This window comes from Adelges cooleyi, unplaced genomic scaffold, assembly GCF_023614345.1.
Source record: "Adelges cooleyi isolate 19-005CV unplaced genomic scaffold, UGA_ACOO_1.1 ACOO_flye_CR_arks_rails_tigmint_CR_PRNA_9, whole genome shotgun sequence".
Classification (NCBI taxonomy): Eukaryota; Metazoa; Arthropoda; class Insecta; order Hemiptera; family Adelgidae; genus Adelges; species Adelges cooleyi.
This window is the reverse complement of record NW_026096579.1, coordinates 7,788,249-7,796,983: the sequence shown is the minus strand read 5'-3', so window position 1 is coordinate 7,796,983 and position 8,735 is coordinate 7,788,249.

Sequence of the window (8,735 nt, the reverse complement as noted above, 5' to 3'; positions counted from 1 at the left end):
AAAAGATAAAAATTTCAATATTGTAAAACAACATAAACAACTAAAACGTGTCCAAAAAAAAAACGCTAAAAAATTGCGATATTATTTTAAGCGAAAACCAATGTATGTCTTATACTTAAAGGTAATCGCCCTGTATAAAGACATGCACTCACAGGTATACAGTCACGTGCACCCATCATGTTCGAAGAGTACAATAATAATAATTATGTTTTTTATTTACATAATAATTATTAATAACTTATTGTATAAGTACTATTCTTACCAACCTATTTCACACAGCTATTTAATACACACTCCAAAAATAAGTTTGTCAAAAATACAGCCTAGTAAAGTGTTTCAGTTATTTTGGTCCAGCAGTTTTACCAATTTTTTTCCATCAAACGTCATCCGCCAGTCATGTCCGTGTCCAGTGTAGGTATAAACAAGTATAAAAAATATATTTATTAAAAAAAAAAAATGGGAAAACATTATTAAAATTTTAGTTTAGCCAAACTGTGTGTGTAACGGAAGATACGTTCAAATATTATTACTATGTTAAATTTAATTAAGTACGCGTTATATAGGGTTATAATATTATTATTTTATTGATCATTGTTATTATAATAATAATATAATATTATGTCATAAAATAAAATAAAATAACTATGTAATTGTGTTCATATTATTATTATATATATATATTATAAATTATGTATATGTAAAAAAATAAAGTCCAAAAATTACCGATAATCTTTTTTTTTGAATAATTTTCTTATTACTATTGTTGTATTATTTACAACGATAATAATACAAGATTTTCACGTTCCCACGTTTTTTTTCTTATTTTTTTCGCACATCTCTTCTTCCAACTAACAGCGATGGTATGTTGTGTGCGTGTATTAAATCATTACATTATTTTCACCTCCACTCACAATATATATATATGTATATGTATACTTCTCGTCCTATGCGTTATACCTTTTTAATGGTCCCAAAAAAGGGTCTGTTGCCGACAATGTCTGGCAGCAGGTATACACCCACAACGCTTCAAGAATGTTTGCACACACACACACAAAGCAAAGGACACATATCTTATTATTGTCCTTGTCGTTTGTTGCAAATATGACGATTTTCAAGGAATTTTTTGAAAAATCCCCGGAAGCGTTACAAAACGGTGTATGTGCGCGAAGAAAACCACCAGAAATAAGACCTCCATCTGCTACGCTGCTTGAACTAATATTCCAAGGCGGATACAAGGGTGGCATACACAAAAGGTTCCCTTGAAAATGTATCTACTATCACATTATACACGAGATAGGTCTGAGGTTATGTCTGAGATACACATTATTTCACATCTACACAAGACGATTATCAGAGCCAATATCAGCTATAAAAGATATTATCAGTTTTTTTTTAGTTGCTGCATACTTCCACGGTTATTAATCAGCCAACATTTTATATATTTTTCGACCCTATCCCTTACTAAACTTAAAGCTTTTAAAGAGTAGAAAATAATTAATATTTTTCTTATTGAAAAAACAATCTGAGAATAATCTTTACAATAAGCGTTTATTTTGTATAATACAAATACATTTTGTAATTAAACAATAACTCGAAGAAACCGTGTGGAAAAATCCACCCATCGGAGAAAATCTTATAAAAAAAATTGTTGTATGTTTTGCAACAAAGAACAAAAAAATCTAAAGAGCAAAAAAGTTAAAATAATTTCAAAATTGTATCAAACAATTTTTTTAAACATTTTAAAGATATTTTCAAAAAAGTATTATTGTCAAATGTAAACTTATAATAAACAAATCAAATTGTTCCCTTTTTTTGTTTTTTTAGCTTTTATTCATTAAGTATTAAAATTTGTATAAGAGGGGAAGTTTTTTGCAGTCATAACGTTAGCAAAAACAAATTAAAATTAAAATTTTGTAAAAGTTTTTCTTTTTTTTGTCAAAATGCTACATTGAAATATACAATATGTACCTATGCATAATGTTACTTTACATAATTACTTTAGAAACGTTTTTGTTATCGTAAATATTCTTTATTATGATCTATAAGAAATTAAAAATCGTTACTGAAACGATGAGCCGAATAAAATATTGCACTACACTTGGACGAGGGCACAAACGACAAGTGTGCAATGCGCTTCGTAGGGTGAAAGGAAGAATATTGTATTACAATTATTATTATTATCATTACTGTACAAGCTAAACAACGGGATTGACACGATGAATTATTAAACCGAGTGACAGACCGTGTGAACAAGTTTAGAATTGGAACAAAAAAACGAAAGTCACCGAGATGCAAATACTGAGAAAGACGAGCCAAGATAGTAAAATAGATTACACGCACACAAGAGATGGTTAGGTCTAGCTAATAGATGATACATCATAGGACGAGATGGGTTGAACGTGGGTCTATAATACAAAATAGGGGGGAGGGGAGCTCAGGAAACAGTACATTTAAGTTAGATAAAGTCAATGAACATAAAAATACATAAGGAAGGGACTAAGCCCCCCACTAATTTCCACCCCTGACAGTGTATATGACAGTGAATTTGTCGAAATTCACTTTGAACTTTGGGCTTTGCTGAAGAAAACTCAATATTGGTATGGCTCGTCCAGAGATAAAATAAATAGAAAATCTAAAAAATTCATGTAACTCGGTCTGTACGTTTTCCAATTAATGAAAAATTGGCGTTTGACCGAACCCTTGTTTTTTTCTTCTTCTAAAAACTAATAAATTATTAGTGCGCACATGTACCAACATTTTAGACAGCAGACAGTAATGGACGATGTCTCTACCGATGTCAACGGATATAATATATAAGTAAACGGACGTGCGTTTCTCAATTATTTATCAAGCGGTTTTCTAATAAATATAAAATATATCAAACCGCACAGTAGCACGTGTAGTTGTATGAATTTTTAAAACATAACCTATACCGGATTTGCCAAATACACCTTGCAGTAATTCAATAATAATTGCCTTTCGAATTTTTCAAAACAACTTTGCTGGTCTCCGATGCACAGAGCGTTTAGGTCGAATAGCTGATAACGTACCTACACCAATTGACCACACATTTAAGTCAAAAGTCGGAAAATTCCATTCTTTCACATAAATCCAAGTAAATTTGACTGGGTTTGGCTTAGATACTAGTAAAAACGTCTAACAATTTTAAATGGGTGCATCCACTTGTAGTAGGCTTCGAAATTCAAAGAGGTTGTTTTTTTACTTTTAAATAGAGTGACAAGTATTCACATTATTCGCACGATTAAAAATTGCGCTTTGAACATTAAAAAAACCCAAAAAATAGGAAAACAAAAAAAGCAAAACAGGATTAAACGTCTAAAAAACAATGCCCCTCTCAACAAAAAAAAAAGGTAAGATAATGTATGAGAGTCCAACCCTCTGTCGAAAGTACGGTACCCGGTTAAAGTTAAAAAAGAATAATAAAAATACATTATAATGTTATGTTAGTTGGGAAACAGCATTACAATATGATGATAGTAATCACCCAAAGCAAGTTTAACTGGATTGCATGTGGGCCACATAATATATATATTATAATATGACCTAGAACAACTGGAAGTCCTTAACCAATTAATATTAATAATAATAAACAACTACCGAGACGTTATAATAAACGCAGACTTTTAATGGAGGTTTTTTTTTCATCTCTTAAAAAGTTTTTCGTTTGTTTTGAAACTTGAGTATTACCAACTTTATTTCGTCCGGCTGGAAGTTTTGGTAAGTTTTTAACTGTGCCAATACGATTTCACCGAGTTCGCGTTGTGTAAAAAAAAAAATTAAATAAAGTTTTCAGTTTTTTTTTTCAATAATCAAATTCGACTTAAACTTATCCCGAGTGCCTCCGTCGCCTTATAATATTGTCAATGAGTACAAACTTTGCCCGCTTGAGCTTGCAACCGTTTGTTGATTCTTTGATGCATACTTTTTAGCTGAGAGAAGGTATTACAAAAATGTGTTTTAATTATTCATATTTTGTTTTGTGTGTTTAAGGTCTGAAAATTTGACCGAAGTTAGATGATATAGATTAAGGCTATAACACGGTTTTCAAAAAATATATATTTACTAAAGAAAGTTAAGAGTATCCACACTTCGTACAGATACATCAATACATGGATATGTCCTGCAATCTAGTATCTCTAATATCTTATCTCTTAATCCACTATCTCTATTATTCACCTCCATAATACTCCTCCATGGGCACTAAGTCAACGAAAGAAATTCAGGAACCTACACCTCAATGACTTGGAGAAAACAAAAGAAAATATTATGAGAGCAGAAAGGAAGCAAGTCGAATTTTCAAGTACGAAAAAAGAACCTATACTAAAATTATGTTAGAGGAAGTAGAAAGGGATCACAAGGAACTACTACTATAAGTATGAAAAGTTTCGAAAAAAGGAAGATGGAACGCTAATTACTACCCGATCAGATATCATAGAAACATGGAAGATATTTTTTGAACAGCTGTGAACCTAACCTAAATGAATATGTAGGCTGTAGCACCGTCAAAACAAGAAGTTGAGCTACAAATAAGGAAACTGAAGAATCATAAATCACCAGGGGAGGACGGTATACAAGGTGAAATTATGAAGATGCTACATGAGGACTTAATAACGAATGTACACAGGTTAATAGCCCATATCTGGGAAAAAGAAGAGCTACCGGAAAGCTGGAATATGCCCAATTCATAAAAAAAGATGACCCACAAATATGTAATTATTATAGAGGAATAGCCTTGCTGAATGTGGCCTACAAAGTATTATCCTATTGCATATTAGACAGGATTAAGCAAATAGCCGAAGAGATTCTGGGAGATTACCAAGGTGGTTTTAGACCCAACAGATGAACAAATCTCTTCAGCTTAAGACAGATTTTGGAAAAATCGTGGGATTCAATAAAAGTGTATGTGTACTATTTGTGGATTTCAAAAATACCTACGATTCTGTCCAACGACAAAGCCTTTTTATCATAATAAAAGAGTTCAATTTCCCTAACAAACTAATAAATTTAATTGAGGTCACCGTGAAAAATACGGAAATTAAGTTAAAAGGTAGCATCTGAAGTGTCAGGCCTAGCGATAGTAAATACGAGCCTAAGACAAGGAGATGCGCTGTCACCAATATTGTTTAACTTACTATTAAAGAAAATAATTGGAGAAACAAATAGTAACAACGGAATAGTAATGGGAAACTCGAACGTAAATATCTTAGCTTATGCGTATGATAAAGCAATATTAGGAGATACTGAAGAAGCGGTAAAACGAGTGTGCAAGAAACTCATGACGATGGCAAGGAAAGTAGGACTGGATATAAATGATGAAAAAACGGATTACATGACGATAGGTCGCCAGGGCAGAGAATATCAACGAGGACATTTTAAGTACTTGGGACACCTACCAACACAAGACAATGAAAATGGAAATTAGTGCCAGAATACAAAAAGGCAATGAGTGTTTTTTTGGTCTTGGAAAAATACTGAGCTCAAGAGCCGTATCAACGAACCTGAAGATACGGATGTACATGACCCTGATACGACCTATAGTACTATATGCCTCAGGAACATGGCCACTTAGGAAGAAACAAGGCTAAAGGTATTTGAAAGGAGAATCCTACGGAAAATCTATTGCCTATGCGTCGACACTCACACGAGAGAATGACGGACAAATTTTCAGAAGGATCCTCTCCACAACCATAAGACATATCCATGTCAAAATCTGTAATCAAACTCTTTTTTTCATTTATCAAGGAACATTCCCCCTTGCCAAAAAAAAAGGAGAAAAACTACACTTTGCCCCGTAGTAAATCTCTCTAAAAAAAAAAACATAAGCGCAAATTTAAACACTATTACCTATTATTTCTACTATTTCTTTTATGATAATTTGTCTATCAGATTAATCAATTTATTCGGTCCTTTTGTACTGTTGTCCAATAAAACGGACACAAGTGTGTTTGTTAATCAAGTAATATAATATATTTTACTGAGTGCATCTGAGTTCTGACTCGCACAATGGGCAGTTATTATGTTTTTGAGACACACGGGTTGGTCCCTAAAAACATGAACCAGACGACGATAATAAATACCGTTCTGTACACAACGGCTATTTATTGCAATGCAATGGTGACGGAAGTGTGGAGGATTTGGCTGGTCGACCGGATTTGTGTGGGAGAGAAGAACAAGAAGGATGAACAAATGCCACCAAAGCGTTGTTGTCGGTAAAAATGTCTTGCAAAAAATTCCAACGACTTCCATGTACGGCCTTTGATAGCGCCGTAGCTCGTCACAAAAGAATATATTATAATATTTTGCAGTTCGGTCCGAACCGTACCAAACCAAACTATAATAATATGCAACGTCTGAGTGATTTTCAATGCCTTTACCAAGTACCTTCACCGACAGCCCCGCCCTATAAACAGACTGTCAAGGGAGTAATGAAATCCGTTTCTAAAATCCTGGCAGACTAGCTGTGTACATTTCTAAAACATACCGTTTTTTTATCGACAATAAATTAATTAAAATAACAACACTGATACTTTTTTCGAATGAAACCAATCCATTGGTCGACAACTTTTACAAAATACGTTATTCATACACTACTTAATAAGTATGCTACCGAATAGGCATATGCGAATGAGTGTAAATAATAATAATTTTTAATATATTTTGTTTATAGCCATGGCATTCCGTCTTATTGCAACCAGCAGCCTACGCAGAAAACGGCTCAGAATTTGTTCCAAGGTTATTACTTACTTTTCGTTTTCTCGCAACTTTCAAACACCTTAAATGGTAGTAGTACCGTTGTGCAACTTACAGTAATCCGGGACTGAGTTCGAGGAAAGCTGTCGACAAAGATAATCGTGATGGAGTAATCTATTAAAAAAAAAAAAACAATTGAAAAACCCTTAATTTTATTGTTAAAACAAAACTATAATCTTGATATTGCCATCATAATATCTGATATCAGGTTATTATGATCCATCAAATTTGTCATTGAAAAAAAGTCGTTACCAAATAGTTGATTGAACGTTTTAAAATGATTCTCAAAATGTGTTCTTGAAATTGTATATTGTATTAACAGATTTCTTAATCTTAGTTTTTTATTTTTGCTAGTCAAAAGTTGTAGGCTATTTTTACCCATTTTGATCGTTGATCGTTTCGACTTGACCAATAAGTTAATAGGCGCTGTTTTCACTTTTCCCCGTCCAAATGTCCACCGATGAAAACTACATACTATATTACAAACAATAGTTTTTTTCAGCTCCAAAGTCCGGACACAGAAAAACAAGTATTTAATATTGTATACAGAATATTAATTACAATGAAGTTACCAAAACAACATGAAATTAACTCATGTGGACCTCCACACTTTGGGCAAGGCCCAGTTGATAATTATCTGCGAATATACTGATAAAAAATTATAAATACAATAAAAATTAAATAAAAATGTGATTTTTGTACTTTTGTAGGTATTCTGTTTTTAATTGTTTTTAACATTTATTATTTTGCTAGATAAATAAATACTACAGATTTTAATAATTAAGTTAAGAAAAATATAAGCAAAATCAATTTTTCTTAGTTTAAAATTAAAATCCAGATTTGTTTTTGTCGATTCAATTTGATTTTTTGCCATGCCAGTAAAGAATTATTATGCACTTCTTTGAGCTTTTTTTAAATTTATTTAATCAATTATTTAAGCACGGAGTGATTGTCTAACCAATACCTATTGAATATAATATTATGCGATTTGAATCATTTTACAATCTACTTATATATTACAAATTTCTCTCTGTTACAAAGGGATCTTAAATGTTTTATTTATTTATTAATTTTTACTTTCCTTCTCAAATTAATTATATTTTTTATCCAACGTTTACGAATCGTCTTTATTGTACAAAACAACTCATTCGCACTTCACGGCCAAACTTGAATAAAAAAACAATTCTTTGAGGTAAACTAAATAATTTAGGTAAGCTAAATAAATAATTATCAAAAATTCTGTATTTTATCGATCAGAAGGTTGGTGTTTTCTTTGTGGAAATCTGCCATAGTATGGCAGAATAATAGAGTTGATGTGTTGAATATTGAAAAAGTTATAAGCAGTTTGGTATGAAAATACAGTTAAATGGAAAATAAAAACTTTAAACTAACTATTTAACAGTATTGACGATAAAACTGAATAAAATCAAATAATATGTATGTGTTTTTCTTGCCAATCGGCTGCCGGTTTTGATTTCTGTATTTTTTATCAGTCTCTCTACCAATTCCCTAAGTTGTTTTTTCCATTTCTTTTTCTTTTTTTTTTTTTGATTTCCCCTAAACACATCGTCTGGCCCGATACTTTTATATAATATATATATATAATATGTGTACGCCCCGAGTAATGTGAAAAATAAACACAGCACTAACAACACATACACGCACTGTATGAACCCAGAGCAATACATGTTATTTATCTTTTTTTTTTTTTTGTTTACCATCGCATAGCTTGAAAGTCCAAAAAAAAAAATCAAAGACTAGACCAGAATAATAATTTTCATATTCTTCAGAGTAAGAAATGCGTTTTTCCCCTTACCTGCGCATTATAAGTTTACATATTATTTTAATATTTATATATATACATCTGTAAATATATGTATATACAACCTAATATAATATATTATATTATATTATATTATTATGTAAACTGTTCAAGAACCTGTTGGACCCTCCTCTGCAACGGA